The following is a 22,058-nucleotide window of genomic DNA, read 5'->3' as shown; positions in this document are numbered from 1 at the left end:
TTTTAATTTTTTTTTTTAAACATTTCCCCATAAATCCACTGCTAACTCCGTGGCCAAACAATCTCTTACTTCAAGTAAATAATACGCAAGGCCCAATTGTGATAGGTGTACCCCGTCCGAACGAAACAATTGGCCATCCTTGCCTATAATGTCCGAGTGGCTAACATACTTTATGTCCATAGCACTGCAGAATGTTTTCATTGCGCGATTCACCTTTTTTCCGGGCTTTGTCCACTGCAGCCTCGTTTCTTGCATTCCTCCAACGCCGCCTGTAAATAAACTCAGTCCATGCAATTTGTGTACCAAGCCAATTGTTCTTCAAAACAGTTAAATCGAGCTGCATTCGCTTTATTAATGACAACCCAGAGAGCGATACGAGGTTATTTTCCCCAAGGTGCAGTATTAAAAACGCTGGAGACCCTCTAACACATTTCATGCGTGTAAGAGTAGGAAACAATTCATCCCACCTCATGCCTCCGCGTCCTTTCCATACCAGCTCGTGCCCACTGCTGGGTACTCCAAGATTCCTGCAGTAAAGCTGCTGCTCCGCAAATATAGCAGCCCATTTTATAAAGGAGTGGCCTACCAACCACACTTGCTGCTTGCCGGACAGGCCTCGAACATCACCTATGTGGAAAAACATAATGAGCAAACAGCCTACAAAAGCACATCATTTACGAACATAACTGGTGCAGCAACTTGATCTCCACCTGCCTATACGTTTGATGGCGTCCCAACCCAATCCCAAATGGGCTGCTTCAGTTGCCGCCCCTATTCAAAACGAATGTGTCCCATAATCCCCGGGATGCTCCCCCACCCACAAAAGTGCCTTCCTCAACACGGCCAATACCTGTGACGCCGACAGCCTCTTCCCCGTCGAGTGTATGAAAATAAAACATTTTCTCATCTGTACACAGGTTTGGAAAACTACCCATTCCTGTACAGGGCAACAATTACTGCTGCCACTGCCATGAAGGAAAATCCACACTCCCCTCCCCAACTGGTCGGTTTTTGATTTCCGTAGCCAAATTCTCACTCGATCACCCTCGTGGACCACTTCATCCCACCTCAAGCCTCCCTGACCCTTCAAACCCAACAATTCGGATACCCTGAAAGCCCCCAAAAAAGAGCCATATCATACAAATGCGGAATAAAGCAACTTCTTGTTGGCTATAACAACATGCTGGGAGTGCCATCAAAATCTTTTGTAACAACAAAAATGTAATAGGGGCTCGGCCACTCTTTGCCTCCACCGACAATCTCCCCAACCCCTTTAACATGCGCTTAACTAAACTGCCAGCCATTGGGTTAAAACCCCAATAGGCCAAAAAATGAAATGCCTGCTAACGTTCCCCCAATGGTGGACGGAGACAAACCTTTGTCCACTAAATCCAAAACAAAATCCAACACTACAGGTACATTCACCTCATGTAACTTATTACTAGAAACCAACCGTTCATAACTGGCAAAATCCGCCCATGCTCTTCGGTATGCGTTCCTTGTGGATGGCGCCACTGAGCTTTCAATCAGCTGAACTATTCTCCCACACCTAGCTCCCAAATCCTGTCCGGAATAGGCGTTTTGCTGTCTGCTGCTCCCGGCACCAATGTTCGAAAACGCTGCCAATCGAACCGGGACAGTGCATCAGCAATCACATTATTTGTACCAGGTATATATTTTGCCCTAAAAACTATATTTCGCCTTAAGCAAAGCAACATGAATGCACGCAGTAACTTCAACACTCGCACATCCCTGGCCTTTTGGTAGTTGATGAGATTGACCACTGCCATGTTATCCACATTAAAAAGGACAGACCGATTCTGAAACTCCTGCCCCCAAAGTGTCAACGCGACCAGTAAAGGAAAAAACTCCAAGAAAGTGATACTTCTTCCCTCACTCAACCACTGCGCGGGCCAAGGTTCTGAACACCAACGCCCATCCCAAAAAATGCCAAAACCTTTCGATCCAGCCGCATTCGAATAGATCTGAATCTGCCACTGATATTGATCGTCAATGAACTGCAGAGGGACACCATTGAAGTCGTCCAAAAATGACAGCCAAATCTGTAAATCCTTTTTGACCAATCTGGACAACCTCACTCTATGGTGGGGCAGCCACGCCCCCGACAATGCCATACCTAGAGCCCTAGAAAAGGTCCTGCACGCCCGCACCACTCTACAAGCGAAGTTCAGGTATCCCAACAACCTCTGGCTTTGCCGGAGCTCGAGCTTATTATGCTCCAGGGCACTGGCCACGCAAGCGCGTATCTCACCCAACTTATCCGCTGGTAATCTAGCAATCATGTCCGTCGTGTCAATCTCTATCCCCAAAAAAGTAAGCCTGGTCACTGGCCCTACGGTCTTATCCTTACTCCAAAATAATCCGCCATACTCTGAAATCTGTCCAGTGTTTGCTGACAGGCCTGTGTACCAGCACGTCCCATAAACAAAAAGTCGTCTAAATAATGGCATGCCACACCTCCTACTCCACTTGAAGAAAGTACCCAATGCAGAAAAGTACTAAACTGTTCAAAAAGTGCACACGACACCGCACATCCCATAGGGAGTACTTTGTCCACATAATAGCATCCATCAAAACACATCCCAAATAGTTCAAAATCTGTCGGATGGATTGGCAAAAGTCTGAAAGCGGACTTAATGTCACACTTTGCTAGCTCTGTCCGCTCCCCCAAGGAATGAACCATGTGTAATGCCTCGTCAACCGACGTGTATGTGACCGCAGTATCCTGCGTCGCAATGTAATCATTAGTAGATTGTCCTTCTGGCCAGGATAAGTGCTGTATCATACGAAATTCCCCCTTTGCCTTTTTGGGAATGATACCTAATGGTGAAACAATGAGGTTCTCCAAAGGACAAAATTCAAACGGGCCCGCTACTCTGCCCAGCTCCACTTCCTCTGCCAACTTCTGACCCAGAATGTCATGAAACTCTTCTGCTGATCTTAAGTTATCTGCCCAACGCCGCCTACGTGGCCCTTGGTAGCTGATCTTAAAGCCTTCCAAAAAACCCCAATAAAGTTTAGCTGCCGCCCTTCGATCTGGATATTCGTTTAACCATGGAACTAAATGTTCCAAACTAATTGGGGTAGGCGCCTTTTGGAACCAATGGGACAAGTGCTCCCCTACCTCTAGCTGACCCCCGGTGCTCCTGCCCTCTCTGGCCCCCTGAGCCCACCGCCGTACTGAAACACTGGGCGACTGTATGCTTTCCCCCACATTGTGAACATTCGTGGCGAAACCTACACAATTGCCTGGAACAAAAGCCTCTATTAAAGTTCCAACAAGCCCCGAACCTTGCTGCCTGCCCTCTACCAACCATTCCCGCCCCTTGAAGGGCGGGACGCCCAAGAAAAGGCCGATAAGCCACCGGTAACCCACTTGCAGTATGTGTCATTGTGGGAGGATTAGAAGATGACGTACATTGGAGCCATAATTCAGAATCTATTTCACCCCAAGGTTTATCCACGCAAACACTCATCCGGGCTCTAAACTCCTCATCGTAATTTAACCATGAGTACCCTCCAAAATTCATTTGTGCTTTACGCACTACGTCCATATATTTTAACAACGATGCCGCCCTCTCAGGATAACGCTCCACATAAATGCTTGCACAGATAAGGAACGCTGATGTCCAGTTATCCACGTTACGTGGTACTCTGGGACGCCGGGACAATTCCAATTCCTCCTCCTTAGATCCCTCCGGGGCCTGTACGTCCCTATGTAATAGCCGAAATACATCCACAAAATCGTGGTTCCATATTTTTTGTTTTGTCTTACCTGCTAAATGGGACCCAAGGGGCATCGCTAAACCCATATAAGGAAGCCGAGTCTGCTTAGCCACACTTACTTCTTTCCCTGCGGCACCAAACCTGTCTTCGTTCTTTTTCCCCCACCCCGGGACCCCCTGAGAGACCCCCACTACCCCTTCACATGAACACGCCCTATTGGGAACGCCTTCCTGTTGTGACATCTCCAGATTCTCCTGTCCTCCCACATCCACCACCCCCAAACCCGGCTGAGCCCTTTTCATCCCCCAAACATCCCACCATTTCGCCCTACCTTTAGGTAGCTGTGCCTCTCTGTCCCGCAGTTCCGCTGGCATACTATGGTGCTGAGTCTTCTTTCGCTGTTTCTCCGTCGCCTGCAAATCCGCTCTAGACTGCTGCAACGAGGAAACAGAAAATGTTGCACCCCCCCGTCCCCCCGTGCTCTTTTTGATCCAACTCTATCCTGGGCCATGTCTTTGACCACATATTCCACCAATGGACCCATATCTCCTACACTCCTAAATACCTCCCTATCCTCTTCTCTCTCCTCATGTTCAGCTTGCGCACTACCACTAGGGCGCGCACCATCCCCAACCCCCCATCGTAACAACTCCAGTCAACAGGCGGCCCCCGCTCTAAGGGACAACTGCCAACGCCAAAGTCTGCACATGACTCGCTCCTCACTTCAACATGCCTACCGGAAGCCACTCCAGCTCCCTTCGCCGATGCCAACTGCACCCTCGACGCAGCCGTAAGCCTGGTTCCACCCCTAAGCGACGTCTCCTCTGATCTGGATCGCCCCCAGACAGCCGTATGAAAGCTCACCGTGGGGTGACCTTCCTTGGCTGCCTCCAGCGTCTTTTGCGCAGGCATCTGTGAATGCGGCACCCATACCCACTGACCGTCCTCAGGACCCTCCCCATCTTCATCCTCACATTGCATTAGACCCGGCCTCTGCCGTGCCTTAGGAAAAATATACTGCATGTCATAACGACTCATGCGGTCCTGGCTCTTATGACTCACTGCCAAACCCGACGAGTCACCAACCGGGCTAAATAAGTCACTATCTTCACCCTTATCGCCCTCACCACCTTCCTCCTCCAGCTCTAGGACCACCCCATCTAGTGGGTCCCTTTCAACATGACTGTCCACCTCCATAACCGGCCACTCTGCAGTGTGGCGGCCTGCCACCTGGCCACGCCAGGCTATCGCTACCGGCTCCATTGCCTCCTCAAAAACGCTCTGCCGAACACCAACGCCCCCTGGCACCTCGTGCACCTCATCCTCCTCACTGTCAGATGAATAAGCCACTAAACTGGCACACTCCTCTGGCCTCTTTATGAGAGGAGGCGGCTGGCACTCCGCATATGTGCGCCGGACAAAAGGGGGAGGGGGCCCGCCCGGTCAGTGCTTCCTCCTCCCCCAAGCCCCTCCGGCCTTGCTCCTCACCAAACTGTGCTGCCCTTGCGACAGCCAATGCCCTCTGCTCTGAGCCAAAACGCCTGTCATGCCTGGAGGCACTCCTGCCACATCCATACTTATTTCTGGTAAGGGCGCGCCCCCTCGCTATGTCACTCGTAATCCTCCCAACATCTTTGACATACGGGGCCTCTACACGCACACTCAACCTCTTCGAGCGCATGCCCCTCCTCCCGCCCATTGCAGCAGGTCGCCTCCCAGCTGACCTGCCCACCCGGCGAACTGGCTCACCTAGACAAGCAGCCACCGCCGACTTTACTCCCAATGACGCCTTGCGTGGTGTTCCCCTCGGCGCTATCAACGCAGAGCCCCCAGCGGCCGGAGCTGCACCTGACAGCCAGTCCTCCTTCCCCGCCTCACGCAGCAGCTGAAGCGCTGCATGTAACTCCGCCTCCAACGCCATGAGTAACACAAAGGAAACCGGCAAGTCGCGCGCTCCTTCACTGGCTAAAGTGCCTCAGAAAACAAACTTCCTCCACCTAACTGCTTCTAAAAGCGCTGCGCCACTCCACGCTCGCGCCCCTGACCTCCTTATATAACCTACGCCTCGCGCTGCACGCTACGCCTACGCCGCCTACCTCTCTCTGTGGCCGTACCATTTGGGCGAATGACCCCGGGGGGAGACCGCTCCGCTCTGCTCCCCCCGAGGCCCCCATTTGATTTGATGTATTGCGAATTCACAGAAGTCAGCCAAAACAGTGTGTAACATAAAACACGTCCTATGACAACACACTGCATGTCATAGTCCAATTCACTAATCACTACGTCCCCAATCAAATGGGACAAACACCATCTTGCATAAATGCCAATATTTTTAACCTGGTACATACATGTCAAATCAAATCAAATCAATTTAACTTTATTCAGTTCATAGAAAGAATCATAAAAGTTTGCAGTTCAATTCAAATTTAAAAAGAGAAAGTTATTCAAATCATTAAAAACCGATTCAATTAAATACATTTACAAATTTAAGATGCATCAGTTAAAAACTTCCTTCTGGTAATCACGGACCTCAAAAACCTTGCCACTACCACACAAGAAAACAAATCCGGAAGCAGTTGTAAAAATATATAGGCCGGTCTACATTGTCTGAAGTTTAAGGATTTCAATACAGGCTTGATAAAAGTAGTCCTTAAATCAGAATAACATTTACAAAAAAGCAATACATGAATGGTTGATTGTCTGGAGATCTGGTCACAAGGACAACATATTAATCGACGACACCAATTATTTATATTAGGGAAACTAGTCAAGCGATGAAAAATATCCAGTCTGAAGCGTGTCAAAACAAATCTATGTTGGGCATTTAAAACACCGATTAAATACGGTTGTATCGTATAACAAGTCAATATCATTTGATTATGTAGTACGGTGGGCTTCACAAGTTCCAATGTTAATCTTTTTTCCTCCTGGTTATTCAGACATACTCTTTTTAATGATTCTCTGGATATATGCAGTACAGATTCAGGCTTTGCATAGTATTTTGGGTGACAAATATCATGCATGACATTTTTTACGTATTTCAACCATGTTATTTTCATTGCATGATCAGCGCCACAGCAATCCTGTAAAATGGCTCTATTAAAACTCGTGTGATCCGATGTCCATAACTTGTGCCATAGGAGGACTGGCTGCACCCTTATCAGGTCTTCCAGGTAGGTTAAACACAATTCTGCATGACAGACAAAGTTAGAACAGCTTTTAGGCAGCCCTAACAGATTTTTAAGGAACCCATTTTCTACCAGCTGTAGAGACTCAACATCTACATGTCCCCAGAATTCAGAACCGTACATAGCTATTGACCGGCATTTTGCGTTATAAATGCTCAACATATCCCTAGCGAGTTTGCGACCCAGTTTCCTGGAAAAGTTACTCAGACCCGCAATTGATGAGGAACTGCATTCTTCTTAATTTTACTGCACTTTTCCAGTTACCATTACTATCAAACATTATTCCTAAGTACGAAAAAGTTAGTGTTTGAGGTCAAGTCAAGTCAAGTCAAAAAAATAAGTTTATTATGACCATTCGCTCTTTAAACTACATATTCCATTTTATCCCACGTTAAAAACACAAGATAATATAACAATATTTTTTAAAATCCTAAATCCATTTTATTAAAACTAAAACTTTTTCTAATTTCACAATAAAACAGGGCATACAATAAAAAGTTACTAGTACATAAATAGTTAAAACCATTATATTACCAACAATATTCACCTATGCCCACCTCATTCCGTTCCATTGTTATATAGGAATCTTTTTGCTTCTTGTAAAAATTTTGCCAATGCTCCATAACTGTAAGTAGCTCAATTGCTTGTGTTCTTGTACTTATTCCGTACTTCAGAAACAGGGGCCTTAAAATCATCCGCCTTATTATCATCAGTTTTGTGCAATCAAATACAAAATGAACACTTGTACATTTTAGATCAAGCCCACATATGCATTTGCCATTATCATCCATCAACATATTTTCACTCTCTCATTAGCACGGGCAGGATTAATTCCTATTCTTATTTTCAATAATTCTAATCGCAGACTGTAATTTGGTAAAATATCTAGGTATGGGTATGAATTATCATTACTCCAGACATGTAACATAAAGTGTACTGTCTTTTCTTGTTTCACATACTCCAAATAAATTTCTCTAGACTTTTCATTTCCCAAATTTTTTATTGAACTCTTCCCGTCTTCAATATACAGTGTTTCTGGACCAATTTTTACTTTTAGATTTCCACAAATTAAACCCAATATTCTTCTAGTATCTTTTGCCCACTTCAGTTCGCTCCGCTGGATCTCCCTTCTACACCAACTAGCTACTTTCTCCTCCTCATCTTCTTCCATCCTTTTCCAAAATCTGCACGTATTTACCTGTACTTGCTGGTCCCAAGCTGGCCAGTTTAATTCTAGCCTAATAGCTTGTACCATTGAAGAGCTAGGTAGGGAAAGGAGAGATTTTAAACATTTCCCTTCTTCCTTTCCCCAGGTACATTTGCCACCCAGGCACAAAATTTCCGCTCCATACTGCATTTGCAGAGGAATCATAGCCTTAAATGCTTTCAACATCGGTCTGTGCGATTTATCCCCATAAATGTTGTTACATTTTTTCAATCCACAGATTCCAGCATGCCCCTTTATTTTTTGTGCCTGAAGATGCATTTTCCAACTTAGCCCTCGATCAAACCATACACCTAGATATTTATATTCACTTACTGATTCCAACTTAATGTTGTTTAAAAACCAGTTATATTTCTGTTTTTTCTTACCAAAACATAATATTTTTGTCTTGTCCATGTTTACTATTAGGTGTTTGGATCTACAGTATATCTCGAAGGCATTTAGTTTCCTTTGTAACCCTACTGCTGTTTGATCTAAAATGACTAAATCGTCTGCATATAGAAGACATGATAAATGCTTTCCATCTATCTTGGGACTCGCTCCACGTTCAGTTCTTAGTATTTTTGGTAAGTCAGCAAGAAAGATGGAGAACAATAACGGAGCCAACACACACCGCTGTCTTAGGCCATTATTGATTCTTATCTCTTTAGTCAGGCCTCCTTCTGTATCTTTGATAACATGTGCCCAATTTTCACTATGTAAGCCTTGGATTACTTCCAAGATGTCAGCAGGGATGATGAATCTTTTTAACGTTACCCATAGACATTCTCTGTCTACCAGATCAAAGGCTGCCCGGAAGTCTACAAAACAGCAGTAAAGACTGCCCTGCTGTTAGATTGTCTTCTTTCCCACGGCCCACAAGGCAAAACAATGGTCCAAGGTTGAGTGTCCTTCTTTGAACCCTCCTTGCTCCACCGGTACAATGGCATTTGTATCCACCCATTCCTTCAATTTTTTCAAAACTATCTTAGAAAAAACTTTCGCACCAATGTCCAATAGATTTATCAATCTATAATTCTTAGGCTCCTTTCGATCCCCTTTCTTGTGTATCGGTCTGATTACAGCACCCCTCCAAGATTTGGGTATTATACCTGTGGACAATACTGCTATGAACATTTTTGAGAAAAAGTTGGCCCACCATTCCGTCTCAGTTTTTATTATTACTGCCGGTAGGTTGTCGGGCCCTGCCGCGCGGGTTAGATTTAAATTCTTAATGATGTTTTTTATGTTTTCTACCGAGCACGAAGGGATGAGATTCATTACTACTTGTTGCCTCAGTTTATTTTTCCCACCAATTTCTTCCCCATTATTTCGCCTATACAATTGATTTAAGTATTCCTCCTAGGATGCTTCCTCTACTTCACAGTTCAATGATCCTTGGGGATGGCCTGATGCTTCTTGGATTAGCCTCCAGAACCCTTTGGTATTTTTGGTTTCAATGGTTTCTAACAGGGTGCTCCAGCATTTTTCTTTAAAATTTCTTTTTTTATTTCTCACTAACATTTTAAATTCCTTCCTTAGTTTTAGTAAATTATTGTAGGCTTCCAGCTCGTATTTTTGTTTCACTTTTCTTTCCTCCCTTCTTAGTATTCTTTTCTTCTCTCTACACATCAGGTCGAGCCAACCCATTTGCATAACCCCCCTCTCCTGTTGTCTTTCACCCCCTTTGTAGGTTTTCCTTATATTAACCGCTAGACATTGAGCTGCCTGCTTTGTTTTCTCTTCAAACCAGTCAACCTTCTTACTCCATACTATACCTCCAGGCAAGTTTTGTTGGAACCCTGCCAATTTTGCAATATAATCCTCCATCAGCTTTGTGGTTAATCTTTTTGGGTAATCCATTTGTTGTGGTAAGACCTTTTTGCAGATTCGTGGGGGATCTCTTAGCATTTCACAATACAATGGATAGTGATCACTTTCTTCCCTTTTGATTATCTCAAACTTTTTAACAAGAGCAAAATTCCAGAACTGTACATACAGGTAATCTATAGGGCAACATTGGTTCCCTCTTCTAAATGTTTGTCCTGCTGGACTATCAGATTCCAATCTCCCATTTAGACTAACAAGCCCAGATTTTTAAGGATCCCATTTTCTACCAGCTGTAGAGACTCAACATCTACATGTCTCCACAATTCAGAACCGTACATAGCTATTGACCGGCATTTTGCGTTATAAATGCTCAACATATCCCTAAGGAGTTTGCGACCCAGTTTCCTGGAAAAGTTACTCAGACCCGCAATTGATCTGAGGAACTGCATTCTTCTTAATTTTACTGCACTTTTCCAGTTACCATTACTATCAAACATTATTCCTAAGTACGAAAAAGTTAGTGTTTGAGGTAAAGTCTCGTTTCCTATTAAAATGTTGCGTCCCTTAGCTGACTTACGGCCAGCTTTCATTACAAACGTTTTACTTATGTTAATTAAAAGACCCAGATTCTCCATAAAATTAACAAATTTATCTAAAAGATATTGAAGTGCATTAGGTGTACGGGCCATAAGCACTGCATCATCAGCATACAGTAATACTGGTACTGGCCTGTTGCCAATTTGGGGCAGGTCCATACATGAGTCCACAAGGGTAGCACCCAGGCCATTGATATACAAATTAAATAGGAAAGGCGCGAGCACATGATGGAGCGGGTAAAATAAATGTTTTTAGTATACCCAATCCATTTATATATGTTTATATTAAAACGACTAAAGAACAAATTCTAATGAATAATAAAGTGTTGTGAATGAATTAATCAACCTAATTAACCAAGAGAATATACATGGGAATGCATTTGTATGGCTAAAATAATAAGTGAACTAAGTTTGTACGCATATTAAATTTATATGTTTAGCTTAAGCAGTGTTAACGTGATTTGCGCTTAAATAAACCAGCATTAACGGCTTTTTATGTTGCATATGGCTAGATAAATGCATACACATAAGGGTATTAGTACGGGAATAACACTGTTTTATTCATTTCCATGTATTAATTACGATTTTGTGTTTCTTTTACTTAAGTTGACTATTTCGGCCTACTAAAAGATGGCTGCCGACTGAATCCTCACTAAAGTACATGACTTCATGCAATTAGCAATGGAGGAAGGCGCCTGCACTGACTACGTCGCGACCTCTCCTTGAACCTCCGAACCAGGTCCATGAAGACTACTCTGGGCGAGATGCCAATGTCCCTGAACATGGACCAAATGTTGCCATCTGGTAACCAAAAGCCACCTATTCACAATAGACTGATACTTTCCTGACCTGGGAAAGTTTTTTTCCCATGCGCTTAGTTTATTCATCATCCGAATGTGAAATTTTGAAAATGTTTCTTAAAGTATTGGGACGGGGCTGAATTCAGCCAATCAACGGCCTGGAAATAAAGAAAACGATACTTGTATATGTAAATTTTGGTATAAATATTAGTAGTCTAGAGAGGGAAATTAGGTCATCACTCTAGAGCTTGAGACGCACCCTGATCGATGCTACTCTGTGCGACACTGCATGCTGAAAGCAGAGGACGGGACGTTAGAAAACTGATGATCTTTCTGAGGACTGGTGCTGACTTAGAAAACGACAAATAGCCAGAATAGGTAAATATGACAAAAGATAATATGGCATTGTTAGGATTTAACCTGCAAATTAATTAGATAAAGAAAATCATTATTTGAAGAACTGTGTCGGGTGATTATTTCTTGTAATATTTTATTGATTAATATGAGAGTTAATGTGTTTCTATCAAATACTAAATCAACTAAATGATCCAGTCAACCTCCGGATGGAGGAACTGTTAGGGTAATTAAAAGATGTGTTTCCTCTATCCAAAGTGAATAAACTGCAGTTCGAGATCAGGATATCTCTCCTCTGTAAGGCACGGATAGTTTGATGCGGATGAATGTTGGTGTTATGGGCCCCACCAGCGTGTGATGTGTGTTTGTGTGTGTGACTGAGGAATCATTCCGTCCGTGGAAGCAGGAGGAGATTTTGTGTTCTGAACTGCACCAGTATTTCTGGTAGCAAGAGATGGTTTTTATTGATTTGGTTTGATGATTTTGGCATGTATATATAGCTTATCTATTATTGATTGGTATTGATGTATGTATTAACACTATATGTTGAAGTCGTATTGAGTTTTATGTCGTCTGTACGGCTTCTGGGATGTAAGAAGTCGGTGACAGTTCCGTAGTAGGGCAGAGGTAAGCGCTGTTCTCAGGAAAGACGGGATTGTGGTTGCCCGTAGGTACATGGGGAAAAACGTGTGAAAATTGAAGTTGCACGTCGCATTGTCTGGGTTCGATTCGGTGACATCGCTGTGTGTTGCCATTAAAGACAATTTCTGTGTGAGAGAAGTGCATATGATAGCAAAGAGCTACCTGTGAAAATTTGGTCTTAAGTACCAGGAAACCAATTGGTATGCCGATAACGCTTATCACTGAAAAGGTAGCGGGTGTTCTCTGAGCTTGTTAGAAGGACAAAGTAGAGGTAAGCGCTGCTTTGTTAACGTATGTTATAATTCTGTAGTAGAACAGACTGTTCGCTGTTCTCGGAAAAGCAGGATTCGGTGTGAATGAACGGTATTTTCTTGTGTGAAAGTGTGTGAATGAAATAGCATTCAGATTAATTGCGGAAATCTGGTTTTATTTCTCAGGAGCATTGCGTTTCCACCTATGTGTTTTAATACCGGAGAAAACAGTTAATTGATGCTTGAAAGAGGGGTGAAGTAGAGGTATGTGCTATTTTGCCAACGGACGTAATAATTCGGTAGTAGGGCAGAGGTAAGCGCTGCTCTCGGGAAGACAGAATTCTCGTGGGAAAGATCTTTTTACTATTCTGTGGTTAGCGGAGCAGACAATGGAGATGTTTGTATGTTGTAACTAACAAGTATTGTAAAATCGAAACAAAGTCTACCGAGTAGTCTTGTAAAGGAGGGGTAGACTGTAGACAGGAGACAGGAGCAGGAGCTACCGCAGCGACTGTTGACGTCAGGTGGACCGCGCTGGCATTGGACAGCTAGTCAGTGATGTAGACGCTCCAGGATTGGTGCGTTAGTGTGAGCCGCGCTAGGATTGGAGGCTGTGACAGTGACGTAGATGCTCCAGGATTGGTGCGTTAGTGTGAGTCGTGCAAGGATTGGAAATTGTGACAGTGACGTAGACCCGCCAGGATTGGTGCAGGAGTAAGAGTCGTGTTGCTATTGGACAAAATATCGTATTGTGGCAGGGACGATTAAAAGGGGTTCACGAAAGAAAGGAAAATGTATTATCATTCACCCGAAAAGAAGAAAAATCATTATTTAGTAAAATGCGGAATTGGTTTGTGAAAGACAAAGAGATTGTGACTAGGGAAGGACAGTTACTTCCCCCAGCGAAAACCCCCGCATCCTTCATGGTTGCGAAATATGGGTATCATACGTGCATCTGGTTAGACAATTGGGCAAAGTTTATGAAGGAAGAAGGAGTTCTAGCGTTTCCAGAAGATGGGTCTTTTAATTTGGCAATATTGAGGAACTTGCGGGAGAGGATGATGAGCTTAGATCCGCGACCTAGGCCTACACAGTTTGAGGCATTAACAGAGTGGGAAGATGAGATGCACGAGCGAGAGAAACAGAGAAATGGCAGTAGGTATCGGTATATGTTCGGACGGCCAAACGATCGTGAAACACATTGTGACAGAATGAGAAGGTGGCGAGATGCTAGTATGACTGAAGGATTGTTTCCCATTAGAACAGAAGGAGAAAGTGGAGGAAGGAAATGTCTAGAAAAGAAAAATCATGTAGAAACCCGGAGGTTTGGGGCTAACGAAACGGACGACGATGTCCTAGATGATATGTTTTACAAAATTCCACCTCCATACAGGTTGGAACCGGATACGCCAACCGCAGGTACACCAGTGAGGGAAACTCTGAGAATCATTAAAACCGAAGTTGTGACCCCAGAAGTAAGAAGAAGAAATTCTCTTAAGGAGAAGGGAAAGGAAAATAGAGCTGAGAGTGAAAATTCTAAGGAACTAGCAAAAACCACATTAGAACTGACAGAGAAAATAAGAGAATTGACGAAAAATCTAGAAGCAGTTACAGTCCATGTGACCATAGGTCCTGTTATGCCTATTTTTGAGAAGCAGAAAGACAGTGAACACGGACTAACAGTCCCGTATGTAAACAGTAGACAGGAAGAACAGCCCCTGATGAGAGCAAAAGAGAATTCCTGGGAACATACTATGGGTAAAGGTGAATTGCATATGTCAAATAACCCATTTTACTGTTCAGATACTGCCAAAAGAAGCAGAATGGTAGGAGGATCAATATTAGAACCACAGAGATTGACAGAACCAGGGAATGTAGAGAAATCAGTGAGCATAACTACTGAAGAATTGAATGTATGGCTGAAAAACTTGCAGGATAAAGAAAAAGAATCTCATACTGTTGATGTGGCGAAATTACGGATGGTGTTAGAAGAATTGATTGTAGGGACTATCCCCACAGAGAAGCTGAAGAATTACCAAGATGAGGAACTACTGTTCCTCTGTAAAAGTATCACTTGGAGAGCAAAGAATTTACATGACAGACTAGCAGAAATAGCGAGTGAAATGGGAATTGACATGGACAAGGTAAAAGCTTTACAGAAACCATACTGAGTGGATTTCACAGAAAAATACATTGAGAATCTGAACGCTGCAGGGCGAATAGGGCAGATTAGGGACATAATCACGGTATTGGGGAGATGTGCACAAATGGAAGAGCAGGTGGTATAGGAAGCGAGATGACACCTCAGACAGAACATTTCCAGCGTTTCCTGTGAGAGAAAAGGAGAAGGTGGTGATGGAGTTCCCTATGAGAGAGATTCCAGGAGGGGGATATGTGCATGTCCCATGGACCAGACAGGACATTTTTTCATTTACAAATGACTTCCCTCGATTACGGGAAAAGCCGGTCGAGTGGTACCGACAGGTAGACAGATTTGTGAAATTGTCAAAAGTGCTGTGGATTGATTTGAATAGTCTGTTTGATATAATAGTGCCAGCAGACTTGTGGGCAGAATGTAAGATAGTCATAGATTGGCCCACCAAAGAATACCCGAGAGATCCCAAAACAAGAGCCCCAGACCCAGAGGTGATGAAAAAATACGAACAGGTCATGGCATTCTTGAAGAACAAAGTGCCTCCAAAAGAAACAGACTGGGTTAAAATAGATCGAACACATCAGGAAGCGAAAGAGTCAGTCCACGCATACTATGAGAGGCTAATTTTGGCTTTCAAACAGTTTAGTGGGGATGACAGTCTGGGAGAGAAGGACCTGAGTCATTTTGTGTACAGATTTGTGTATGGTCTGCGTTCCGAAATTGGGGACATGATCAAGCAGCACACCGTGGACTGGCAGAGCAAGAAAATAGATGAGATCCTGAGGCATGCTAAATACTTTAGTGATGAAATTGAGGCAAAGCAGCGAAAACTAAAAGAGAAGGCAATGTGGGCTCAAGTGAAGGTTGCAGAGAGACAGGAAGCTCAGCTGATAGAACAAGCGAATAATCCAGGCATTAAATCAAAGTTTGGTTCAGGAAAGGGAAAGGGTAATATAGAAGAAGCCAAGAAAAAGTTCCCCTGTCACAATTGCGGCAGATTAGGGCACTGGAAATCCGAGTGTAAAAATCCACCTCTTGCTAATGATGAAAATCCGTCATTAAATCCACAGGTGCAGTGTGAGGGAAGTGGCCCGTCGCCGCAACAGCAGAAGGCTGTTAATCTACAGAATCAGGTGCCAAAACCGCCCTTACCACAGAGCCGGAGCACACAGAGATATAGCAAAGAAACGGGATTCTACAATGAAAAACAGGTAAACAAACCGCAACGCGCGAGCGCTGTGTCACAGTATTTTCTGCAAAATGAAGAAAGTGAGCCAGAAGAGATTTATTGACGGTGCCGAAAAGAGGAAGCAGAGTGCGCACTTGGCGCATCTCTAGAAATAGATCAGACAGGGCCATTTGTAGATGGGAAAGTTAATGACGAAAACATTACTTTTCTAGTAGACACTGGAGCTACACGATCCACTGTCAGATCAGCATATGTAAAAAATCTTCCTCTTTCGGATGAAACAATCCAAGTAGTTGGTGTGTCTAACACCCAGATTAAAACGTATCTTACTGATCCTGTAAAGGTCAGAATAGGGAAATTTTCAGACATGCATAGATTTGTGGTGTGTGACACCAGTCCTGTGAATCTATTAGGGAGGGATTTGTTGTGCAAGATGAATTGCACCATATTCTGTACACCAGACGGAATAGCCTTTGAAACACCAGATGAAGATGTTCTGTACAAAATGACCATAGCTAACCGAGAGTGTGAGGTTGCTGGAACCTATGCAGTATTCAATCCAGATGAATTACCCCCAGAATTGAAACAGACAGTGAAAGCAGCAGTCTGGGATTTCACTGGGGAAGATGTAGGCCTGATGAGAAATGTAGACCCATTGAGAATTGCTGTAAAGGAAGGAGCTGTTTACCCAAACATTCCACAGTACAGACTGACGCCAGAAATAATAGCAGGGGTAACCCCTTTGATTGAGAAAATGATCCAGCAAGGAGTGTTAAGGGAGATAATAAGCAGTCCATGTAATTCACCTATCATGGGACTGAAAAAGCTAAGTGGGAAATTCAGGATTGTGCAAGATTTGAGAAAGATTAACAAGATTGTCGTCTCATGTTGTCCAATTGTTCCAAATCCCTCATTGATTTTGTATCAGATCCCACACGATGCAGAATGGTACACAGTAATTGATTTGTGTCATGCTTTCTTTTCCATTCCGTTGCATCATGACAGCCAGCCACTTTTTGCATTCCGGTTTGGAAACCGTATTTTGGCATGGTGCCGAATCCCACAGGGGTACACAGAGAGCCCCTCCATTTTCAATCAGTTATTAAAGAAATCTCTGGAAAGTCTTACTATGCCTGAGAGTTCAGTTTTAGTCCAGTATATTGACGACCTACTGGTGGCGTCAAAGACACGTGAGGCCTGTGAAACAGACACCATAGCTTTGTTGAATCCCTTGGCAGATGGAGGGCTTAAGGTATCTCCAACAAAATTGCAATAGTGTAAGAAGGAAGTGACATACTTGGGTCATAATATTGAGAAAGGCCTGAGAAAAGTAACCATAGACAGAATCAGAATCATTAGAGGAATGAGAGCTCCAATGACCCAAAGAGAGGTGAGAATGTTTTTAAGAATGGTTGGTTACTGTCGTCAGTGGATAAGTAATTTTTCCCTGATTGCCAAACCATTGGTGAAATTGACAAAAAGTGAGGTAAAAGACCCCCTTGAACTGAACAAAGAAGAATTAGCAGCATTTAAACAGTTGAAGAACAGTCTTTGTGAAGCCCCTGCACTGGGTATGCCAGACTATGAAAAGGAGTTTGAGCTATACTGTAGTGAGCGAGACGGATGCACACTTTCAGTGTTAATACAGAAACATGGAAGGCAAAGGAGACCAGTGGCATATTTCTCGTCAATGTTAGATCCAGTGGCGATAGGTCTGCCAGGATGTCTGAAAGCAGTAGCGGCCACATGCCGAAGCCTAGAGCAGAGTGAAGGAATCGTGATGGGGTATCCAGTAAGAGTGTTTGTACCCCATAGTGTGGCGATCCTTTTAACGAAGAGTCGAACACAGTTCATGTCACATAGTCGGCTGACTAAGTATGAGAAAGTCATTCTAGGTGCAAACAATGTGAGTCTGGAAAGATGTGTGAATGTGAATCCAGCTACACTTTTGCCTAATGCAGAGAGTGTGGAGATAAGTGAAGAGGTTGATCATGATTGTCTGGATGTGCTTGATTACTGCACAAAACCTCGACCTGATATAAGAGATCTGCCATTGCCAGAAAGTGATTATGTTTTTTTTGTGGATGGATCCTGTTTGAGAACGGATGAAGGAGTGTTGAGCGCAGCCTATGCAGTGTGCAGAGTCTCAGCAGTTATAGAAGCATCACCCTTGAAAGGAGTTAAATCCGCTCAAGTATCAGAAATAGTGGCATTAACTAAGGCATGCAAAATTGGGAGAAATGCGAGAGTGACTGTGATGACTGATAGCCAGTATGGCTTTGGAGTTGTCCACGATTTCGGCCAATTATGGCTGCAAAGAGGTTTCCTGGCCTCAAGTGGAACTCCCATAAGGAATGCAGAAGTGGTTGGAAAATTGCTCGAGGAAATACAAATGCCCAAAGAATTGGCTGTGGTAAAATGTGCTGCTCATGGACAAGGTAGTGATTACATCACTACCGGAAACCGTTTTGCCAATGACATGGCTCAGTATTGTGCCCGAAACAAGTACTCAATTAATCGGTCAAAGGAAAAGGAAATGTCTTCTTGCTCCATAATGTTTACTAACGTTGTGGGAACATGGGATGAAGTGAGGCAGTTGCAGGATGAAGCAGTGGATGAAGAAATGAGGCAGTGGGTAAAATCAGGATGTGCACCCAGGGAAAAGGATCATGTGTGGGTCTATCGGGATGGAAGACCAGTAATGCTTGATAGCATGATGTCAACCATGGCACGGATGTATCATGGCCAAGGACATCTGGGAAGGGATGCCATGATAAGGGCTTTTAAGCAGACCTGGTACAATCCAAAATTCAGGTTGATAGCAGAAAGTCTCTGTCAGAGATGCCTGACATGTCAGCAGTACAACCCTGGAAGGAAAACTGTGGTGAGTCTAGGGACCATAGGCCGGGAGGGAGGACCTTTCACCAGAATGCAAATAGATTTCATTGAAATGCCCCCTTTTAACAAATTGAGGTATGTGTTGGTGGTAGTTTGTCTGTTCTCTAGGTGGGTGGAAGCATACCCGATCAGAAGAAATGATGGAATCACAGTGGCTAAGCTATTGTTTAGGGAATTCATCCCAAGGTACGGGTTCCCAATAACCATAGAATCAGACAGAGGAGGACATTTCTACAATGAGATCATGAAATTGATTTGTGAAGCATTGGGTGTACAACAGAAACTGCATTGTGCCTACCGACCAGAGGCTTCTGGTGTGGTCGAGCAAATGAATGGTACTATCAAAAACAGAATAGGGAAAATGTGTTTAGCCACAGGTTTGAAATGGCCTGATGTCTTGCCTCTGGTTTTGATGACCATTAGGTCTACTCCAGACAGAACCACAGGGTTGAGTCCACACGAGATCATCATGGGACGCGCCATGAGACACGTGTTTGTGCCAGTCAACAAGCTGATGACTATAACTGATGACATGATTTTGGATTACTGTAAAGGCCTGGCTGACGCAGTTCATTCTGTGTTTCACCAGGTTGGAGCGGATGCCACCACACTTGAAAAGAAACCAGCACCTGATTTGAGCCCAGGGAACTGGGTGAGGATAAAAGTCCACAGAAGAAGAAATTGCCTGGTTCCAAGGTGGGGAAGGCCAAGACAGGTCATCTTGACCACAACAACTGCTGTGAAGTGTTCTGGACTGAAAAATTGGATACATGCAAGTCACACTCTGAGAGTTCCAAATCCAGCAGACGGCATTGGGAAAGAATACTTTGACGAATCAGAATCAAGTGATGAGTCAAGCAATGAGAATATAAAGACAAAAGGAAATCCTGAAAGGGGGGAAAATGAGCCAAGACTAGTTCAGACCCCCAGAGAGGAAATTCTGAGGAAAAGATTGCAGATTTCCGATGTTTCAGATTCTGGAGATGAGCAAAACGCCATGATGAACACAGAAAGAAGAAAAGAAGAGAAAAGAATGTCCAGTCAGAAGTAACATTTACACCAAATGAGAGAGTAGAAGAAATTCCACCTGAGAAAATACTGGAAGAAGAAGAAGAAGGGACAGTCACAGAAAGAGAGGGACAGATTGCGGAAAAACCCCGAGGAGGTGTAGGGAACTGCAACACCCAGCTAGGTGAAGGGACAAATAGTCAGCAGGAGGATTGCGTGCCGGAGACCCGAGGAGGTACAGAAGTAGGGCCAACCCAAGAGGTGGAAAAGGAGACTTCTGAAAAGGAAAAATCAAATGAGACAGAATCTGAGGACAGTGAAACTGAAATACCAGAGGGTCGAGTTCTGAGAAAGAGAACTTGGATTGAGGAAAGAAACGGCAAACCAAGAAGAAATGCTAAAGGTGATCTATGGCCAAACAAAATTAAGAAGCTGAGATATCGATTGATACGAGCTAAACCCTCAGAGGCTGAACAAGTGAATGAAGTAACCAGTCAGCATCCAGAGAAAGAGGGAGAAACAGAAGTGTCAGAAGCAAATAAACAAGCAAGAAAACCAAACCAGAAGTATAAGTCACCTGAATGGACGTACGTGGCACGGATGTATGACGTTACAACGCACACTTTTACAACGCATGCACTTACAACGCATTTTTTACAACGCATAATCCATTACAACGCATGATATTACAACGCATGACACTACAACGCATTTTTAAAAACTACCTTTACAACGCATTTCCATTACAACGCATAATACCTTTACAACGCATACCATTACAACGCATAATATTAAATTGCATTTAAGGTAAGTATTAGATAGTATAGGGGTAAAAGTTACTTTTCTAACTCCAGGGGGTGCAACAGTAGGGTAAGTGTTGGATAGTATAGGGGTAAAAATTACTATTCTAACTCCAGGGGGGTGCAACATAGGGAAAGTGTTGGATAGTATAGGGGTAAAAATTACTATTCTAACTCCAGGGGGTGCAACAGTAGGGTAAGTGTTGGATAGTATAGGGGTAAAAATTACTATTCTAACTCCAGGGGGTGCAACAGTAGGGAAAGTGTTGGATAGTATAGGGGTAAAAATTACTATTCTAACTCCAGGGGGTGCAACAGTAGGGTAAGTGTTGGATAGTATAGGGGTAAAAATTACTATTCTAACTCCAGGGGGTGCAACAGTAGGGTAAGTGTTGGATAGTATAGGGGTAAAAATTACTATTCTAACTCCAGGGGGTGCAACAGTAGGGTAAGTGTTGGATAGTATAGGGGTAAAAATTACTATTCTAACTCCAGGGGGTGCAACAGTAGGGTAAGTGTTGGATAGTATAGGGGTAAAAATTACTATTCTAACTCCAGGGGGTGCAACAGTAGGGTAAGTGTTGGATAGTATAGGGGTAAAAATTACTATTCTAACTCCAAGGGGTGCAACAGTAGGGTAAGTGTTGGATAGTATAGGGGTAAAAATTACTATTCTAACTCCAGGGGGTGCAACAGTAGGGTAAGTGTTGGATAGTATAGGGGTAAAAATTACTATTCTAACTCCAGGGGGTGCAACAGTAGGGTAAGTGTTGGATAGTGTAGTGTAATATTATGCGTTGTAATGGTATGCGTTGTAATGGTAGTATGCGTTGTAATGGAATGCGTTGTAAAGGTAGTTTTTAAAAATGCGTTGTAGTGTCATGCGTTGTAATGTCATGCGTTGTAATGGATTATGCGTTGTAAAAAATGCGTTGTAAAGGTAGTGCGTTGTAAAAGTTGCGTTGTAAAGGTTGTTCCCCACGTGGCACTGCCTGAACAAATGGAAGAGGCAGATAGTCAAGGAAATCCAGAGGAGGCTTTGTTGAGATTGATAAAAGAAGAAGAAACAGGGGAAATCCTGAGAGTTATCTTATCCGACATCGGAGAAGAAGCGGAAGATCAGGAAATCCTGCATGTGGATGATGAGAAAGAAGTGAAAAACGACGAAAGGCCGAGCTGAGTAATTTAAATCGATCCTTGTAGGAATACACAGGATTGAATAAGAAATTGAAATAGTTGGATCATCTGATAAGATCTTAGATCTTGTAGGAAAGCTACAAGAGGCGGAGTAGAAGAGGCAAAGTCAAAAGACACGGTTAATTCTAACATAATGGCTAACATAAATGATAACAAGAGTAGATGTACCTTCATGAGAAGATGGTGCAAGACATGTTGC

This window comes from Triturus cristatus, chromosome 8 (genome assembly GCF_964204655.1).
Source record: "Triturus cristatus chromosome 8, aTriCri1.1, whole genome shotgun sequence".
NCBI classification, from domain to species: Eukaryota; Metazoa; Chordata; class Amphibia; order Caudata; family Salamandridae; genus Triturus; species Triturus cristatus.
Note: the sequence above shows the minus strand (reverse complement) of the source record.